Source organism: Miniopterus natalensis, chromosome 14 (assembly GCF_054644295.1).
Source record: "Miniopterus natalensis isolate mMinNat1 chromosome 14, mMinNat1.hap1, whole genome shotgun sequence".
NCBI lineage: Eukaryota > Metazoa > Chordata > Mammalia > Chiroptera > Miniopteridae > Miniopterus > Miniopterus natalensis.
In genome coordinates, this window is record NC_142094.1 from 14039112 (window position 1) to 14060285 (window position 21174).

The window sequence follows — 21174 nt, forward strand, 5'->3', positions numbered from 1 at the left end:
CAAAGTGAACTATAGATTCAATGGAATTCCTATCAAAATCCAAATGGGCCATGGCTGATGTGGCTCAGCTGGTTGAGACCCATGCACCAAAAGGTCACTAGCTAATTCCCAGTCCGGGCACATGCCCGGTTTGTGGGCTCAATCCCCAGTTGGGGTGCGTGTTGGAGGCAGCTGAAATAGAAAAAAAAAATCCTAAATTCATATGGAATCTCAAAGTACCCTGAATAGCCAAAATAATCTTAAGGAAAATAAATTAAGCTAGAGGTCTCATATTTCCTGATTTCAAACATACACAAAGATACAATAATCAAAATTGTATGGTACTGGCATAAAGACAGATACATAGACCAATGGACTAGAACAGAGAGCCCAGAAATAAACTCATGAGTATATGGTCCAATGATCTTAGACAAGGGTACCAAGGATACCCAGTGAGGGAACAATAGTCTCTTTTCAGCAACAGTGTTAAGTCAGATTGGACATCCACATGCAAAAGAATGAAGCTGGACCTTTACTTTACATCCTATACAAAAACTAACTCAAAATGGATTAAAGGCTTACATGTAAATTCTGAAACTATAAAACTCCTAAAAGAAAACACAGGGGGAACGCTTCATAACATTGTAGTTGGCAATGATTTCTTGAATATAACAGCTAAAGCACAAGAGGCAACCAAAGCAAAAGATGACAAATAGGACTGCATCACACTTAAAAACTGTGCAGCAAAAGAAAACTATGCAGCAAAAAAGAAAATCAACTAAAAAAGTGTGTAGCAAAGGAAATAATCAACAGAGTGAAAAGACAACCTACCTAATGGGAGAAGGTATTTGCAAACCACATATAGGATAAAAGGTTAATATCCAGAATGTATAAAAAGCCCCTACAGTTCATCAACAAAAAAACACATAGCCAGGCTTTAAAAATGGGCAAAGGACTTGAATAGACATTCCTCCAAAAGACATATACAAATGGCCAACAAGCATAGGAAAAGATGCCCAGCATCACTAATTATCAGGGAAGGGAAGTCAACACCACAATGAGATATCAACTCACACCTGTCATAATGCCATTATTTTAGGGGGGGGAAAAAAAAAAAAACCAATATGGAGAAATTGGAACCCTTGTACACTACCGGTGGAAATGTAAAATGGTACAGCTGCTACGGAAAATATTACAGAGGTTCCTCAAAAATTAAATATATGAATTATCATGATTCAACAGTGTTTCTGAGTATACATATAAAAGAATTGAAAACAGTATCGCAAAGAGATGTCTGCACACCCATGCTCACTGCAGCATTAGTCACAAAAGACAAAAGACAGAAGCAAGCTGAATGCCCATCAAAGGATGAATGAGCCACCCTGGCCGGTGTGGCTCAATGGGTTGGCCATCATCCTGGCACCAAAAGGCTGAAGATTTCATTTCTCGTCACGTCAGGGCCCAAACCCAGGTTGCGAGCTCAACCCCTAGTAGGATGCATACAGGAGGCAGCCGGTCGATGTTTCTTTCACATCGATGTTTCTCTCTCTCTCTCCTCTAAAAATCAATAAAAAGTCTTTTAAAAAAAGATGAATGAATAAAGAAAATGTGGTAGAAAATATACAAAAGAATAGCATTCAGCCTTAAAATGGAAGAATCCTGTCATATGCTAGAACATACAGGAATCTTGAGGACATTACACTACGCGAAGCCAGCCACAGAAAGACAAATACTGCATGATTCCTCTTATACGAGGTTATCTAAGGTACACTCAGAAGCAAAAAGCAGAATGCTGGTTCCCAAGGGATGAAGAGGGAAATGGAAAGTTGTCATGTATGAGTTTGCAAGATATAAAACTGCCAGGGACCCTTTGCACAACAGGGGGCATATAGTTAATACCTGGAATTAAGATTGTAAATTTTGTGTTGTGCATTTTACCACACTAAAAAAAAAAGAAAATAATAAACATGCCTGCTCTATCCCCAATTTTCTGACCCTACTTCCATGATGCCTAGAGCAGACATGGCTGCTGAAGCACTAGTTACCACCTTGGACCATGAAGACAGAGCCGTTCCCTGGCTGTGAGGCTAGTCACCTTCCCACTTACGGAGCAGAGCCCCAGTGATCATGTGAGTTCGCTTCCTTTAACAAATCTTAACTGACAAAGGGTTTCTCTTGTATTTTCTATTGCAAGTCAACCTCGATTCTCTATTCCACTCACTTCTGTGGACACAGTGCACACGGTCATTCTTGCTTACGAGGACTTTTGAACAAATCCTATTTCTAAACTTCCCGACTCCATTTCTGCCTTCCTCCAACCCATCTTTCACAGGGTGTCTGCCTATATTTAAAAACACAAAGCAAACTATATGCTTAGCAACCTTCATCCAACAACCCTTAAATATCAAATTCCAAGATATCGCTCCAGAACCACCTCACCACTGGGGTAAAAAAATGCAGTTAGGAAACAAATAAGTAGTTTGTGGAGACTGAGGGCTAAAAAATATAACTTTTTATTTACAAATTTGGGAATTAGTGACTTTTAGGAGTGTAGCTTATGGCCTCGTTTATTTTTAGAACATCAATATTTCATGTTATGATATGCCTCTGATTGAAAAAGGTCACTTCATTCACTATTTCAGTTTCAAAATAAAAGGAAATATATATTGAAAAATAAATAAAAATCTAGTTTATGTAAAACTTTATTTCTAGAATAAGCAAGATGTCCAAAATAATTCCAACTCTCTTAAGCAGTTAATCCTTCTGTCAAGAGTGTTATCCAAAAAAAAGACAGGGAAGGGATGACTTCACCAAGTTTTTTGTCTCCCTGAAATTAGGCCACAGATGACAAATAGGCTACTTCAGCCATTATAACAAAGTTTGGCATTAAAATCCACCAAAACATAACCTAATTCTAAAGGTTCTCAGCTAGCAAAACCTAATTTTTGTTAACCTGTTATCCTAATATGATAAATGTTTTGCAAATTAAAAATATTATCATCTGGTGACTTCTGATGTTGCTTAGGAAATTACTCACCGCCAATTATTCATATAATGAATAGAACTGCACTGAGTTATTTCTCCTGAAAATGACATCTTCATACCTAAGGGAGCATGTAGAACCCTGTCTAACTCACTCATATTCACAGATGATTATACCCTTCCAAACAAGCCCATGCTTTCTAAAGAGCAACATAAAGAAGCTGGCTCCCTATTTATTTAGAAATTTGTTTCCTCTACACTTTTAACCCAAGTACACTTGGAGATTTCAATGGCAGCTTCTGGGAAGCGATCGTTTCCTTTCGTGAATTCCAAAGCTTTAATAAGTGAATGAAAGAGAGCATCACATCATCAACAGCCACGCTCTCAACACTTCGGGTGAAATGAAAGGTAGTTCTCCTCATTTCTCATCTCTTGGAAACCATTTTTGGAATAAGACCTCTTACTGAGCTAGCACCCAACTGGGGCTGGGCCTGCGGAGACATGAACAGCACGTTGTCGCAATCTGCTAACAGGCCACAAAGGCGATACCAAATAACCGCCTGTTAACATTTCAGCAACTTAGCGATTTAATGCATCCAACAGGGAGAGCATTATTTTTCAATATTTATAACACAAAGAACATAAGGGTGGAAACAAAATTACAAAAAATAATAATAATATAGTGATCTAAAGCCAGTGTTGGCCAAAAACTACAAATCCCAATCCCAATTTAATTAAAACTTTCCTCTTACAGAAAAGCAAAGCAGTGCTTCATTATCCAAAAGGCCACATATATCTAAAAAAACTGTCTGTTATAGTTTGATTGGATGAGTCACTCTTTGCAGATTTACCATCCTCAAAAAGTAGAGTCTCTCCAACAAAGTAAGCTGAAGGAAGAGAGACGTTTCCATTGTTGTGTGACAGCAGCTGTATGTGTGTCACGGCAATTACCTCTGGGGGAGTGTCCGATGCTCAAGCAGAATGACAGACTAGCAGGCAGCTCAAAATTCAGGCGTAGATGAAATGACGGCGAAGAAAGAATCACCGCGGGCTTAATGAACGGTGCCGCAACTATTCATTACTCCTCTCCTCCAGCTGATCATTAAGCTCTCAGCACTGTTTATGCAACAGAAAAGGAAATGTTGACTCAAGATTTCGTACGCTTACTATTCACACAAAGGAGGAACCGTGAAGAGTATAATCTGCAATTACAGTACCTGCAGAAGCTGGATCGCTGTCACTGAACCTGGTTATTAGCTGTTGTAAGCACTGTCAGAGGCACTACAGCTTCAGAATCTGAAATCTGCCTTGTATGATCACTGCAGATACAAATCTGAAAGCTCATAAATTTAAAAATAAGTCAGTCATGTTGTTAAATACTACCGATTCAAACAAAAGATTCCAAATACCATTTCTAAATCTCTAAGTCCTAATTTTAGAAGAAATCACTTTTTATTTCGTGATTTAGGAGATTTAAAAATGTCAAATTAGTCTGTCAGTACATACTTTCAAGCATATTCACCATGCAATATCATAGGATGACAGGGTTCAGTGTTTGCTGAATGGACTAAATAATGAGTGTAATTCATGTATGCAAATAGAGGCGACTCAGTAAGAATGCCCCGAATGAGTATACCTAATAATTAGCTTACCTTTAATAACCTACTGAGAAAACATTCTGACCCTATATTAACAGGAACAACATTTTGCAAAATTACAACCTGAGAATTGAGTGGTAACTGTGTTTGTTGTATAGAGTACCTTGGAAACAATTACCCTTATGGCATTGTAGGAGCTTGAATTATCAAAATAATTGAATCCTGTGTCTACCAACTTTATCATTAAATAGTGAACATGATATCTCTTTAAGTTAACTTTCTGATCTATAAAACTGGGACATAAGAGTCTACTTTCAAGTGCTGCTGTGAGAATTAAATGTGATTAAATAAAATCATGCATCTGAAAACTTGTGGTATGAAGCTTGTCATGGTCACACAGCACACACACCATTGTGCTAGTTTCCACCTGTCCTTAGTGACTTAAGTCTCTTTCATTATGCTGTGAGTCGCGATAAAAGATCAGAAACACCATGACCCAGTGGGCGGTTACTTGAAGCAAACACCCATTACTTTTAAAAATGACATTGAAAAACAACTGCAAGTGGATCAATGTGATCCATTCCCAGAAATGATGAATGCTTTCTTGTACTGCTTTGGCCTAAAGGTAAGTGAAATACTTAAGACAGAAAGATCGTACGAGGTTTAATCTTCGGAGTACATTTCAAAGGGATGATACATGAGTAAATATAACTTTAGAGCAAATTCAATACAATTTATTGTGCCAAATAACTTTGACTTTGAAAATAAATTTGGACTGGTTTTTGAAGGATTCTGAAAATCTTTTCCACCTGTCAAGTAGTTTATATGCCTTTTCCAGAATGGCTGGGAATTCAGATTCCTTTACTTACTTACTTACTTATTATTTATTTATTTTTAGTTCAGATTATTTTAAAGAGAGGTGTAAAGGCTCTCTTTTAATTCTCTAGCTTTCTTAAAGAATGAAATGCAAACACTTTAGCTCCCTGGCCTCCTAGAAGTCAGCGCAGACTAAGTGCATCCATCTCTCCGGAACTGGTATCTCCTGAAACTTTACCTCCTGTTCCAAATTTCAAAGGCAAGTAAGTTCTACTGGGAAAACGGAGAGTAGCTGGAGTTTCTGCTGTGTTTCGTTTAGGTTGTGAGGGGGTTTAGGAATTAACAGGGTGTGGGAGTGAAAATGCAAGAGAAGGCAAGAGTCAGGGTGAATTCCATGGTGGGAAGAGAAGAGAGCAGTCCCTAGAAGACAAACACTGATCCTTGGAATTTTCCAAGAAATAGGGACCATAACTCAAGATGGGTAGACCAGGGAAGGACCAGCAGGAACGTCACTGTTCAGAAGCCCAGGGGCTACATGGAAGCCAAGTCACCCACCTCTTACTTCCAGTCTGGCTTCAGGAAGACCTACTGTTGTATAATAGAGAATTTCACTGTTCTTTGTCCTTGGTTCCTGCAAGGGGGAATCTATACCCTTGTAACATGAGTGTTTTTGTTACTATGAGCCCCCTGGATCACGCCTGAGCCTACACACTGGTTAGATGACAGATGACAACTCAGGACGTGTCTGCTCAACAGAAAAATCAAACATGTGATTAGAGGCTTTGAACCAGACCGATCTCCAGGGAGAGGAGTAAGGCTGGAGACTGAGTTCATTCACGGGGTCAACGTTCAATCGATCATGCCTCTGTAATGAAACAACAACAACAAAACTCCTAACACCAAAGCTTACTGGTGCTTTCTGGTAGGTGAACACACTGATGTGCCAAGGAGGTGGCAAGCCCTGATTCCACACGGTAGCATGGAAGCTGGAACCTTCATAAACCTTGCTCTCTCTGTCTCTTCACTTAGCTGTTCCTGAGTTGTATCTTTTATAATAAAGCTGTGATCATAAGTATAGCACTTGCCTGTGTTCTATATCTCATTCGAGTTAATTATCAAGCCTGGGGATGATTATAGGAGGCCCTGGACGTGTACCCACTTGGTATGAAGTGAAAGCTGGTTTGGTGAAAACAATGCCCTTTAACTTGCAGGGTCTGCACTAACTCCAGACGGTTGGTGCCAGAATTGAATTGCAGAATATCAGTTGGGGCTGAAACAAAATACCCTCCCTAGCCTGCACCCTGGGCAGTGACCATGGATTCTTATCTATGGCAGCACAACAGGCGACGATGATGTGGGACACACAGAGAACTCATTCAAGGTGGATCACACACAAGGAACGACTCTACAATACTCCAAGGCAACAGATAGACCCAGAGGCTGGGCCTGGGGAGGGGAGAGTAGGGATGCCCTGGGATAGAGTATGGAAGTATCTTTCAGCTGTACTTGGGCTAACATGAAAAAACTTGAAAATGCGACCTGGTTAATGACACTTCTGTACAGATGTTTAGGATATAGCTAAAATTTCTATAGTATTCCTGAAATGAGAGCTACTGGGGTAGCTCTCAGTCCTGACTACAGATTAGAATCACTTGTCAGGCTTTTATAAATGATCAATGCTTGGCCAGAGAGTCCAACCATAATCTATGGGGAATCATCCTAGGTGACTCTGCTGTGCATGGGGCTGAGAACCACTGAACAGAGTACAATGGGAGTGAAAGAGCCTCTGGAGCTTGGGGCACCACTGAGCTCCTGAACTTGGCCTTGCTCATGGGAACAGGCATACTATAGAAATTCATTGTGGTCAATTTATTCCTAAACTTGGGAAAGAGAAGCCTCATTAAGGAGCTGGTAAATGGCTTCATTATTCCATGGAAGGGAAATGTGTCTTAGTCACACTAGCTATTAAGAGGAGCTTGGGCTCTAGAGCCCTGTGACACCATATGAAATGGCCTTTGAGCATTTGGAAGTGGATTCCAATCCCACAGGACTCCATTCTGTGGAAGCTACAAGTCCACTTCTCACCATTCTACAACTGGATGTGCTGCAACGTTCATGGATGTTTCTCAAAAGATTACGTTTTGATTCCCAGGCACATGATCAAGGCCCCTTTGAGAGGAATCCAACTTTTGTTCACATTAGCACTGCAGATTCAAAAAATGTTGAATTGTCGAGCAGATGGGGGGTGAGGGTATCTGTACACAAAACTAAATATTTAGAATGTTAGCCACGATTGGCTAAATTTTTCTATGAGAGTTACAAAGCAGTGCACTGCACTCTGATAGAAATGTCAATTTAAAAAAAAAAAAAAGTAATGGAAATCTTAAGGGCTTCAGAAGCTCGTCCCGTTTTCTTTCCTGTCTTTAAGTTTCAAATATAATACTTAATTATAAATATTACAAAATAAAAAACTGTTGGTTACATAAAAAATTCTCCCTCATTCCCCAAACCCATTCTCCAGAGGTAATCAATGCTAACTATTTAATGGATATCTTCTGAGATCTTTTACAAAACGTTAAGAACCACACATACAGAAGAGAATTTTTTTATTTTTTACAGTGGGTAAAAGTGAGTCTTTTTATTTAAATAGCATCATAGGTTAAAAATTATTCTTCAATTAGCTTCTGTGGCTTAATTATATATAATTGATATAATTTATTTCAGTACATATATACTTATTTTAAATTTTAAAATATACAGACCCACAATATGCACCTGATGCCTATTCAATCATCCCCTGCTTGGTGGACATTTAGGATATTTATAAATTCATAAATATAAATTGCTATTGCATGTAATGCCAGAGTGAAAATATATTTTTCCCAGGTAAATACTTTGCTATGGAGTTCTGGAGCAAAGGGTATGTAAATTTTAAATATTAATTCCAAATCACCTACCAAAAAAAAGGGACACCAGTTTACATAGGGCCTCAGCCCTCCCTGCTCACAGGGTGGTGCAGTGCTATTTACTCCTTTGGCAGGTCTTGCCCACTGTCTTATCAAGCTTTGGGGCAGAGTGGAAACAAGGGGAGGGGAATATTCATGCCGTCCCTGTATTTTGCTTAATGGTTTTATCATTTTATCTGAGTAACTACAGAACCAATGCCTGATAAGATGCGAGCTTCTGGGCTCCGAAACACAGTATTAAATTATTTCCCATGTATTTTTATATCACTATTTTTTCAAATAGTTTACTGCAACACCTCTTAACTTAAACCAACATGGAGCTTTTTTAAGACCCTAATGTTGTTGGTCTTAACCCTAACTTTGCATTGGAAGCATCTGGGAACTTACAGAACTACACCTGGGAAGGGAGTCTGCAGGGGTGGGTGCTGAGCGTTCAAACCAGATTCCCTGCAGGCGAGGAACAGCGCTGGGGACTTTGTGAAAAGCGCTCCAGGCGATGTTATCCTGCAGTCAGGGTTATGCTCTGGATTCAGTTAAATGGTAGTTATAAAATGTATTGCGCCTTTAAGTATACCTAACAAAGAATTTGTTTTACAAAGTAATTAAGTGAAGATAAATACATTTTGGCTTATTATGAGGACAATATTTTAAAGATTTAAATTTGAATCTGCTTGAAACCAAGGTGAAAAGATTTATTGATTTGAAGACTACTGAGAGTCAGAATGTAAACACCAATTTACCATTATTTATAATAAATGTATATGGCGTTGATTATTGATTAATAAAATAATGACCCTGTTAGCAACGGCATCTCTCTTTACAGAAATCATCCCTAAGGATGTTTACATCTCATTGCTGTGATTCATTAACTTGTCCCTTCCACAAATATTTATTGAGCACCCCCTGCAAGCCCCCAACTGCTCTAGGGACTTGGGATACAGCAATAAACAAAGTTGAAATTTGTGCCTTCATGGCAATTACATATACTGTACTTCAAAAGTAAAATTAATTAATTAATTAAACCTAACTAAATAAATGATTGAAATCCAAAATACTGACAGCACCAAAGGCTGGTGAAAATGTGGAGCAACAGAGAACTCTCATTTGTTGCTGGTGGGAACGCAAAATGGTACAGCCACTTCGGGAAGAAAGCTTGGTGGTTTATTTTAAAACTCAACATACTCTTACCATATGATACAACAATCATACTCCGTGGTATTTACACCGGTGAGTTGAAAAGTTATGTCCACACAAACACCTGCACATAAATGTTTAGAGCAGCTGTATTCATAGTTGCCAAAACTGGAAGCAATTAAGATTTCTGAAGAGATAAACTGCATGCACTCATACAGTGGCATAGTATTCAGTGTTAACAAGAAATGGGCTATTAAGCCATGAAAAGGCATGAGAGAAACTTAAAAACAATTTACTAAGTGACAGAAGCCAGTCTGAAACGCTCTATACAGTATGATTCCAACTATATGACAATCTGGAAAAGGCAGAACTATAGACACAATCAAAAGATGAGTGGCTGCCAGGGGCTGGAGAAGGGCGGGGGTGCGGGGCTAATAGGTGGAGCAGCGGAGAATTTCAGGGACGTGAAATGATTCTGTGTGACAGTGACGTGCAGGTACAGGACATTATGCACTGGCTACAAACCATGGAACTGAACAGCGCCAAGGGTGAACTCTAAACTATAAACTTTAGTTAATGTATCAATACCGGTTCGTCAATTATAACAAATGTACCACATTAATAAAAGACTTTAATTAGGGGAAACTGAGGACAGAGGTGAAGGAAAATTTTCTGGGAACTCTGTTCTTTCTGTAAACTTAAAACTGCTCTAAAACATAAAGTCTATAAATTTAAATAAATACAGACTAACTAAAGAAACATATAGTCAAGTAGTGATTTTTGTTATGTTGCTAAACTTGCATTATTTCACCTGAATTAGTTACAAGTCATATACCTCGCTTGCTGCATTCAGTTAATATTCACTTTTAACAGCTGGAATTAGTCCGCTGAGCAAGGGCGTGTTCCTTTGAGGAGAACACGTGGCCCAACTTTAAGTTCCAGTAAGTGGAGACTTAGACTAAGGTCATTCTCCGTGTGAAAAAAGGAAAATCACAGCAGGTAGAATATTGAGAATTCAGGTCATGAACACAGGTAAGAAAAAGAGAGAAAATATAAGTTGGCATTGGGTTTCTAAGTACCTCTTGATCTGCTCTGGAGTGTGTATTTTGGGTCAGGCCCAGAGTAAATAAATGATATATGATCATGTTCCTCTTATACTGGATAAAAAGAATTGCAAATGACCCAAAAATTCTCCAGTAACTTATTTTTATCTCTGGCTAAGGGTAAGAACAATGATTCAACCATCGATTTTCATCTCCTTGGTTAGTTTTATTTTTAAGTCATGACATTACAATACTGTCGCCACAAGCAGTGCTATAAAATCCAAAGCACATTAGGCCCTCTGTGAACTTTAACTGATTAAGTCCCTCTGCCAGGTAAATATTTTTATCTCATTTATACTTGTAGTGAGATTCAGAGCAGTTAAAACCTCGCCCAAGGACACATGACTAGTTAGAAGCAGAGCCAGGCTACCTCTGAAGTTAAACCCAAAGGCTCCTATAACTTCAGGACTCCACTCCCTCTGATACTCAGTCTTGCTCATAAGCCAACTTTGTTTGCTTATTTATAAGTTAAACTGGATATTGATTGATTTTAGGGGAAAGGGTTAATAAATAGGACTGCCACAACAAAAGATTTTAGAAGCAAACAGTCAATCCTAAACAAAGAGAGCTGTTTAATTTACACAAATACTTGTCAAGTTATGTAAATTTCTTAGCTCTGCTAAAATTAGCAGGATCCTTAAATAAAAATCCATTTTATGTTATACAAAGTTCTCAATTATGTAGGTCAATACTCCACAGCAATATATAAAACGAACCTGATATTCTCTCCTCTAAGGTATTTTGATGACCCTTTCGTCTACAGAGTCTTCATAAAATAGGAGAAAATTGCATTTGCATCCCAATCTCACCGCTATTTATGCAATGGCAGATTTTTCCCAGTACTGAACTCTGTCCTTCAGCAGACACCTCTCCCAGAGTCATTGTAATTTGGCCTCTTCACCTTTCAGGAGAGAGCTACACAAAAGAGTCATCACCTCTCCCTGATGTTTAATCAGGGCTCAGCAGGCTCCGTCCTTTCATGAAAGCTCCCTGGCAGGAAATCAAAGCCCCTTTCTTCAAAACAATAAAACATGAAACAGAGAGATCCATCTGTCAATCAAGACAGATTTCTCTAAAAAAAAAAAAAAAAAATCCTCAAAGAATAAAAAGCTTTCACACTAATTAATATCCATTAAAGCTCCCACCAGTTTAAAGGCTTGAGCAAAATCAAGACTGTCCACCTAATTCAAATCCAGAAGGTGCTTTTGCATCATTCATCTGGACAGACAAGAGGAAGGACTTCCCTAAAAAAGACCAGGACAACCAACTCCAATTTGCACTTCATATCTGCAAGCACAACCTCAGTATGTCGGCCCTCCCGCATTTCCTTGGAGTATGACACTAATCAATAATTCAGAATCAGATCTAATTGCACACACATCTATTACTCACCCACCTACCACCACGCACTCTGTTAGTCCACTGGAATCCTGTTTCTGGAACAGTTTTCGCACATCCTACCTTCTTTTATTCATACTAAAGGCAGCCATACTAGGCCAGAGGTACCTATATCTTGGGCCTGAATTCCCTCCACATCAAGCCTCGCAAATGGTTAACGCCCATGCTGCACACTTTCCAAGGCAGGCCACTGTACCTTTGGACAGCTCTTTAATTTTTATAGTTGCCAACATAATTGGTAATAACAACGACATGCAATTTATTTTGGGAGCTCCTTAGAGCCTGCAAGACAATGAGGAAGAAACCTTACAACAGTCAAATGCTAAGTTTTTTGTCTAAGTATCTATGAATCAAATGCACAGGGGACTAGAAAAGAGCTTAACAATGTAAAATCAATTTGGTATTTTAAAAAATGTTTCCCTTGTTTTCTCTATCACCGTAAATATATAGTATGCAAATATCACATATATCTCTTCTCCCTCACTCCCGACATACATACAAAAATTATAAAATAGTACCTATTAACTTGATAACCCATTCAATTAAAGAACTCTGCATACTTTAGGAATTCTGACCATCTTCCTTCAATAAAGGGTCTTCTTCCATCCAAATAATACCAACCAACCAAGAGGCAAATGAACAAACTAGAAAAAAGGCCCAAAGCCTTTGCTAAAATAATACTTCTGAACTATCGCCAGAAACCTAAAACTAACTCCTGATAGAAAATCCGCACTTCCCAACTGCACATGTGGATGGCCATCTTAACCAGACCACGTGGACTGGGAAGTCACTGGGTCCCCTCCACCCAAATATGCCTCCTGATGTAGCTCTTACAAGAAATCGGACCAACTCTACACCCCTGGCTGATATGATCGGAGGTAGAATTTAGAGAGATGATTTTGAAGAGTCAAACTTCTCATCTAATTAAAAGAAATAAAATAGAAATGGGCATTTAGACTTAGGAAACAATAAAACCACACATGCAAGAGTATTAAAATCTCATGCTACTTCCTAGTAAAATGTAAATTATCAAAACAGCTAGAGGTATTAGAACACCTAAATAAGCCAGGAACCATTGATGAGAACATTCCTCAGGCTATTTAATTTTCAGATACTTTTTATTATGGAATACGTTAAATATGTACAAAAGTGGGAAAGTGTATAATGAACCAACTCTCATACCCTCAGAGTCTCACATTACTCCCACAGACCTCCCCCACATTGTCTCAGGGATTATTTTTAAGCACAACCAAGACATTCTATAATTTTCTCAGTAAATAACTGGGACATTTAAAAATATTTTCTAAGGACTACCATTCTTTTTTTTAAATATATCTTTATGGATCTCAGAGAGAGGAAGGGAGAGGGAGAGAGACAGAGAGAAGCATCGAAGATGAGAGAGTCACTGATCAGCCCACACCCCAGGCATGTGCCCAGGCTGGGAATCGAACCGCGATCTCCGGGATTCCAGGCTCAACCGCTGAGCCGCGCCTGGCCGAGCAGGGCTACCATTCTAACACCTGCTCATGGGTGAATTCTTTTAAACATCTTAATTTCTAAAGCGCTAAAAAGGGTGAAACAGTTTGCAAATTGGGCAAGAATCCAGCATAAATTAATGCCAAAGCCTGAACCCCCCAAAAGGCAGAAAAACAAAACAGAAAACTAGAGATGGATTTTTCATACGAAACTAAATACAAAACCCTAAATATAAAATCAATAAGAATCATGTAGTAATACAAAACATTATAACAGGAAGATCTGCTCAACATGAAAATGTCAATACAAGGTATTCTAAATTTAATCTCTAATGTAACTAAGTCAGAAAAGAAAAACAAATCCCAAGAGATGACAAAAAAGCCTTTGGAATATTTCAACATTTATTCCCAATTTAAAAGTGTCTAGTAAAATAACAATAATAAGCATCTTCCTTAATATCACCAGATAGTTTAATATTTGGGGCATTCCATTTAAATCCATTAAAATTTAAATGAGACAAAGATAACATACAGACACTAAGGAATATATTTCATAAGGCTTTATGAAATGAAGGAAAACACAACACTTTTGCAAAGGGACAGGAAAGAAGACTTGAATCTACAGAGCTACAATATTGTGAGAAATACTGCAACAGGCACAGTCCTCGGCTTTATACAAATATCACCTCAACTCAAAGTGCCACTAGAATTTATAGTGAAGTTTTAACAAATAAATATAAGTTCATATAGAAAAAAGCAGCATTTTTAAACAAAAATAGTGTGCGTTATTAGATACTAAAAATTCATCTTAATGTTACAGTGATGCTACTAATAAGGAACAGAACGGAAAAACAGACCACATTTCTATAACCAGCCAGAACCGCACACTGGACCCTTATTCTCACCAGAATAGCCTCAGACACTCGAATGTAAATAAAATCATAAACATACTAGGCAAAAATACAGGTGTATATTTGAGCAATAGGGGGATGGGAGACATCTCTGTTAGGAAGCGATAAACCATACAGGAAAGACAAAGACAAGGGGAAAAACCTAATTAATAATAGAAATTGTATCTGAACCAAAAATACTTGTGCAGCAGAGATGGAGTTACTACTCTTAGTATATTAAAATATATATTTATATGTATCATAATATCTACCTATATATACTACATGTATCAAATCAGATTAAGAAATACTTTCAAAGCAATATAGGTAAACATGAGTAAACAAATCACAATTAAGAAAATACATATAAATAATAGAAAAGATAAACAAGAGAAAATTAAAATATTAGAAATTAGGTTAGAGAAATTAGCATGGTAATATAATAAAATTCCATTTCCTCCCATCAAAGTAGCAAGGCTTTTATTTTCTTTTTGATGACTCCTCCTAGTGTTGGCTAGGGGTCCAAGGAGAAGCACTCTCATATCTTCCCACTTGACATAAACTGATATAAGTATTCTCAAGACAACTTGACAACACCTATCAAAAAGGTGAAACATGTGCCTACCATTTAAGGACAATACATATACCTCTAAAATTATCCTTGAAAAATGGGTGTTATTAAATTATATGTGTGAGAAGGAAAGATATTCATAAAATACTAAGTGGATAAAACAGATTAGAAATAAGCAATCCCATGTTTTATAAAATATGATGAATGTCTTCTTACTGATGTCACAATATTACTCATAATATTATAAATTTGGAAGTACATGTAAAAATAATCATTGCAGTTAGCATTTGGGGGTTGGCAAAATTACAGATTCTTTGAATTTCATTTTGTTTCAAAATTTTCTGGATTGGATATGCATGTGTTTGGGGGCAGAGAAGTTTGAAAACTAAAAGTTCACAACAAATTAATCTCACAAAATATTTATTTTTTAAAAGTGGATTAGAATGTGTATTCGGCCTGAGTGCCCGGTGCCCGGTGCCCGGTGGTTTGGAGGAACATACGCTGTGTGGAGGCAGGGAGGGTGACGCGAGGGGTGACAAGCGGGAAAGCTTTAGGAATGAGCGCCAGGCATTCTTCAGAAATTAAGCCAACCGGAGTGAGTCTCTTCCCTTTTCCTTTCGGCGGCAGGTGCCAGGGTGGAGGGGAGGGGAAAGACCCCCAGGGGGCCACGCAGTGGCAGGCGCGCAGCTGACGGGAAGGTCTCAGCTCTCCTGCAGCCTGTCCCCAGGATTCTCTGCCGGCGCGACAGAGGCCACGCGTCCTCTCGACCTCTGGTCCTTCCTTACCTCGGCCATCAGGGTCAGCCCCACGTTCCCTCTGCCCTGAGGCACGTCTTACGGCGTTATTTTTACTGATATTAACTGTTCACGGGGTAGTGCGCCTGCCTGCCGGGGCCAGCAGCCGCGCCAGCCGAGCAAACCGAGGAAACCGACGGGTGCGCCCCCGCCGCCTTCCCGCCCTGCCCCTGCCCCTGCCCCTGCCCCTGCCCCTGCCCCTGCCCCCGCCGCCTTCCCGCCCTGCCCCTGCCCCTGCCCCTGCCCCTGCCCCTGCCCCTGCCCCTGCCCCTGCCCCTGCCCCTGCCCTCTGGGTGTTCCCGGGAGTCCCGCTGGGCCCGGCCCTTCTAGTTGCCTTGGCTCTGGTGCCCTAAATTCTCCCCAGTGTTCAACATCAGCTTCCCTCCAGGAGGAGCGGGGGCGCTGGTCCCTCACCAACGCTACTTGGCAATGACACTGATACTACATAAGAATCGCAGCCCATCTTTATGCAGCACGTTCCCAGGCCATCTCATTTTCTCCAGCTACAGTGACGATGACGATGACGATGATGATAGGGAAAAGGACACCCAGCCAGCGTTACTTAGGGGTGCCTAATACACGCTCTGTGTCTCACACGTTAATGCCAGTCCTGGGGAGCCTTCAAACTCGGTGTTACCGCGCTGCCTTCACAGATCAGGAAAACTCAAAGAGGCTTGAGAGGCAGATCCAGTACCGACGGCTGGTTTTGAGGCCAATGTCCCTCTGACTTTCACAGCTCCCACAACATTCTCACATCCTCTGCTGATTCAACACTTTCTCAGCCCCGTGGCCCACTCCAGAGCCCCTCACATATGAAGTTCTAGCCAAGCCCCTTCCATACAAACTCTCAGCTGAGCCAAACAAGGATTCAATGAATAGCTGTTCAATGAAGAATTATTTCTTACATTTACTGCCCCAAAACACTATGGGAATGGGAGGCCTATACTATAATAGGTTCAAAACGGCATTTTTTGTTATGATTAGTAATAGTTAATAGGATGAAATAAATAAAAAAACAATGGGTTGTTAAGTACCAGATGCATTCCACAAATTCTTGACAGGAAAAGGCAATGATTCCATTCATTGCTCTTGGTCAGTTAGACGCCGTGTGAGAAACACAGAAGCATAAACAAGGGAGCCATTTGCAGCAAGTAAAATGCAAGGAAAAATTAATGGTACTTCATTAGGAAAATAAAAGAATACAACTCTATCAGCAAGTCCTTGTTTGCCTTAAGCTCCTTCCTTTGACAGAATTTAAAATAATTTTCCAATGATATCAATGAAATTAAATACATGCCACAAATGGGTTATCTTCAAGCTTCTTTACTAACTGCTGAAACAGAGCACATGAAACATCATTTACAAACAAAAAATGAAGAAAACATGGTAACAGAAAAAAATGGTCTTCATTTCTTTTGTACATAATCGAAAGTAGGTGATTAAGTGCTTTATCTGAGAAACCCAAATTGCTGTCACAAACTTATATTTGTGTTTTACTCTGTCCATATACTATTTAGAAAACTATCGTAACTGAATTCATTTCTGAATCAGGACTGCCAATCTTTAAATCAATTCACTGGGAAACTCTAGCTCTTGACCTACAAAGAAACATTCCAAGTGCAAAACATGTATGTGTCAGCTTAAATCCTTCCTGTAAGAAGGGAAAATTAGATATAGATAGATGATAAATAGATAGATTAGACAGACAGATAGATAGATGACACACTGCCAGCTAATGCATGCATGCATGCATGCATGCATGAATGAATGAACCCACTTTCAGGGGCTGGGCTGGTGGACACTTTTATACTGCCACTTTGTAAGCATTCCAAATGATGTCTACAGCATATTTCAGTATGAGACAACTATTTCTTTTCCACTCAGGCCACAGCTGTATTCTGCTTCATGAGTATGGCATATGCATTTGGATAACAAAGATAATGAACATTCCAGTAAAAGTTCTTTTTTAAGATCAACCCAAGGTCTTCCATCGGGCTAAACGTCATCGCTGTATAACTTTTCTCTAAACCATGTGTAAAAGGTTAACAGTGCCCATGTCCCCTGAAAAGTACCAGTTGTGGAAACTGGTTTTCCTGCTGAAAGTTCACAGTAATTTCTGTCCAAAGCTCTGCTCTGTCTTATCCCTGACAAGGTATAGCCTGGAGGGGGTCAGGGGAAAAGATATTTTCTACAATGTGTGAAGCTAGCACAGTGAAATCAAAGAAAAACCGCCTTATGTGGTAGATAATAAACCCTTGCATGCATAATATGAATCTGTAATGCTTCAAGTACAGGACTATTTGAGTACTAGAAAACAGCCCTCCCCTTCAAACAGTTGTTGCATGTTATCATCATAGTCAAAGGGTTTTACCCAAAATCTACTCTGAAGGTAATTTATACAAAACAGTTCTCTTATTTTGGAGGAGGCAAAATATATTCATTCATTTATTCATTTATTAATTTCATCATTTATCTATCTGGCCATTTAGCTCATCCACTTGACACATTTCAGCAACTACTTTATATAAGGCACATGTAGCGGCTGGAGAGGAAAGGCAGATAAGCATGTTCGGCTATAACTACAATTGAAGGAGAAGGTTATTATGCACCATGAGGTGTGCAAATTGTTTGGGGCGATCAGAGGAAGAAGACATGAATTCCAAATGAATGGTCTGAAGTAGGGCTCTTGATATAAAGTGGCAGCTGAATTGGTTCTCGAATAAGTTGAATGGTTTAAGTGCACTTAATAATTTAATTTCAATCTAACCTAGCTAAAATTGGACTACGTATAATCAATCTTCTCCATTAATCCAGATACGTGTTTATAATCTGTGACTGGTTACTTATGGTTTGAGCCATGGTCCTGTCTCATCTGGAGAAAATGGAGTCTGAAAACGTTAAGTTTTAGGGTTGGACAGACATGGGCCAGAGTCTTGGTTTCTCCACTTAATGTCCATGTGATCCTTAGCCCATTTCTTCGTATTTCTGTACTTCCATTTCCTCATCCATTAAATTGACTAATAGTGCCTACTTGGCGATACTTTGTGCAAAAATTAAGTTTTGAAAATATATAAAACCATTAGAATGCTGACTAATGTAAGTAAACACTTGGTTTTATTACTAAGTAAACACTTAGTATTATTATGATGCACTGCCAGTCAGCCTTCCTCCTGTAACTCAGAAGGTGCCCGACGAACGTGCACCTAAAATCCAAGCTGATGCCATGCCTGCCCGTCTTAGAGTTTGTGCTCATAGACGACTTCAGTCCACATTATTAGTTTTCTGACATCTAAATAGTACACTATGTCTCTTCAACAGACGTCCCATCAGTTCATCATTCTACCTTGATTTCACCTGCTTTTGGAAATGACTAATGCTTTGTGATGCTACCCACCCCAGACCCCCAAAGCCAGTGTCCTATATTCCACACAGCCTATGATTTTAACTGGGGTGATTCCAAGCCACCCCTCAAATTTTGAACACTCATATCCAGATGACTCAGTATGATGCAAGTAACAGATATACAGAAACTTCATTCTGTTTATATCACCTATTATTATTTTTATAATTTAATCCATTGACTAACTTTAAGTAATATGGTCACATAACCAAAACATAATAAATTATACAAATATGAGATGCCTGATAATTATTCACTGAGGGGGGAAGGCTGTTACATGGAATTGGCACTTTCCCCTATGGGCCAGGCTGGTAAGGAATAAACTAGACCTGCGCTGTCCAATATGGTAGCCAGTAGGCACATATGGCCAATGAGCACGTGAAATGTGACTAATCAGGTACTGTAAGTGTAAACTACACACCAGATTCTGAATAACTGGTACACGAAATAAATGTAAAGTAGTCCATTCATAGTTTTTGTATATATTACATGTTGAAATAATAGTTTAGCTATGTTGAGTTAAATTAGATACACTATTAAAATTAAGTTCACCTGTTTCTTTTTACTTTCCTAACATGGCTCCTGGAAAACCTGAAGTCACACATGTGGCTCACATATTCCTACTGGGCAGCACTGACCTAGATGGAGTCTCACCTTAATGGAGAGACACAGGCCTGTCCTGAGAATAGAGGAATAAGCAGTTCCTGGAATCTCAAAGCTCCTCTCGTTCCCAGACGTCCAGAGGACAGAGCAAGCACCACACATCTTTCCAGTCTCCCTGGCAGGCAGGGTAAATGTGCTCCCTCACCTGGAAGCTCTCAGGAATCTCACAGGGGTGTCAGACAAATTCCAGGTACTGGACTGAGGGTAGGGGTGGGGTGGGGTGGGGTTGGGGTTTCCAGCAGGTAGCTAATGCAGGATCTGCCCTGACTCACTGGCTGGTGAAAGAAACCAACACTCCATACTTAACAGTGTCAAGCAACTCCTTATTACTCCAATTCAAAACATGTCCATTGCTAAGCACCAAAGAGATTTTCAAACAGTATTTGATGTTGTGCATTTTGGTGAAGAGATGAAATTAAGAGATAGATATCTAAAAGTTGGTTGATCTATTTCAAGAAAACTTAAAAGAAACAAATTCCTAACTGCTCAAAACCCACTTCATTTCCTTTATGGTCAGCTAAGACCCATATTTTTCTGTAATTTAGAATGAAGAAATGTGACCTCTTCAAGCTAGCTGACCAACCACAAGCAGAGAAAACCCTCCTGTGTTCACCACTGAGCAGCAGGTATAGTCTAACCTGAAATGGGCACCTGCCGGTCTGAAGATGGAAGAGCAAAGACCTCCACATCGGACTGACGCTTAAAATATGAAAAGGATTTCTTTATGGAGGAGCAGTGTAGCTCATGTCCCAGTGTAGTCCCCAAAATCACATATTTTAATATCTAATTTCCAAAGAGAATAGGCCATTAATGAAGAATAAACTGTTTTAATGAATGACAAATGATCCCGGAGTAAAATATTTGCCCAAGTGATCTTAGATAAAAACAGAGCCTGCGGCCTTCACAGGGTACTAACAATAATAAATTGGAACAAAAAATAGCAGCTGCTGTTGCGTTGATAGTTTAAAGTACTTCCATATCTAACTTGAACCATTAGATAACCTAAAAATTACCTGAGGGAGGCATTGTTTTCCCAGTTTTACAAATGACGAGACCCAAGAGTTTACACTGAGTAAATGACCAAAGCAAGAATCAAAATTCAAGTCTCTTGAGAGCAAACTGCATATTTTAAATGATCCCCTCAGGTACCCACATCAGTGCTGAGACCTCAGTATCTGGAAGACTGGGTGGATTTTATTTTAAAATTCTAAGAGAACATACGGGCCTGGTCCAAGGAGCTGGAAATGCTATCTATGAATTTGAAGTTGCATGAAGAGTTGTGTGAAAAAAAACTGAAAGCTATTATTTCATAAGGGTTTTATTTTTCTCACTATAAAAGTAATACATGTTCATCATAAAAATATAAACGATATTTAAATAATTATAATTTCACAAGTCAGAGAAA

The 21174-nt window shown here is 39.2% G+C and overlaps 1 protein-coding gene across 4 annotated transcripts in view; it reads right to left on the bottom strand.

Annotated features, from left to right (window-relative positions):
* Positions 1-21174, bottom strand: part of NRG3 (neuregulin 3) — a 953370-nt gene that overhangs the window by 900135 nt on the left and 32061 nt on the right. The window lies entirely within an intron of this gene.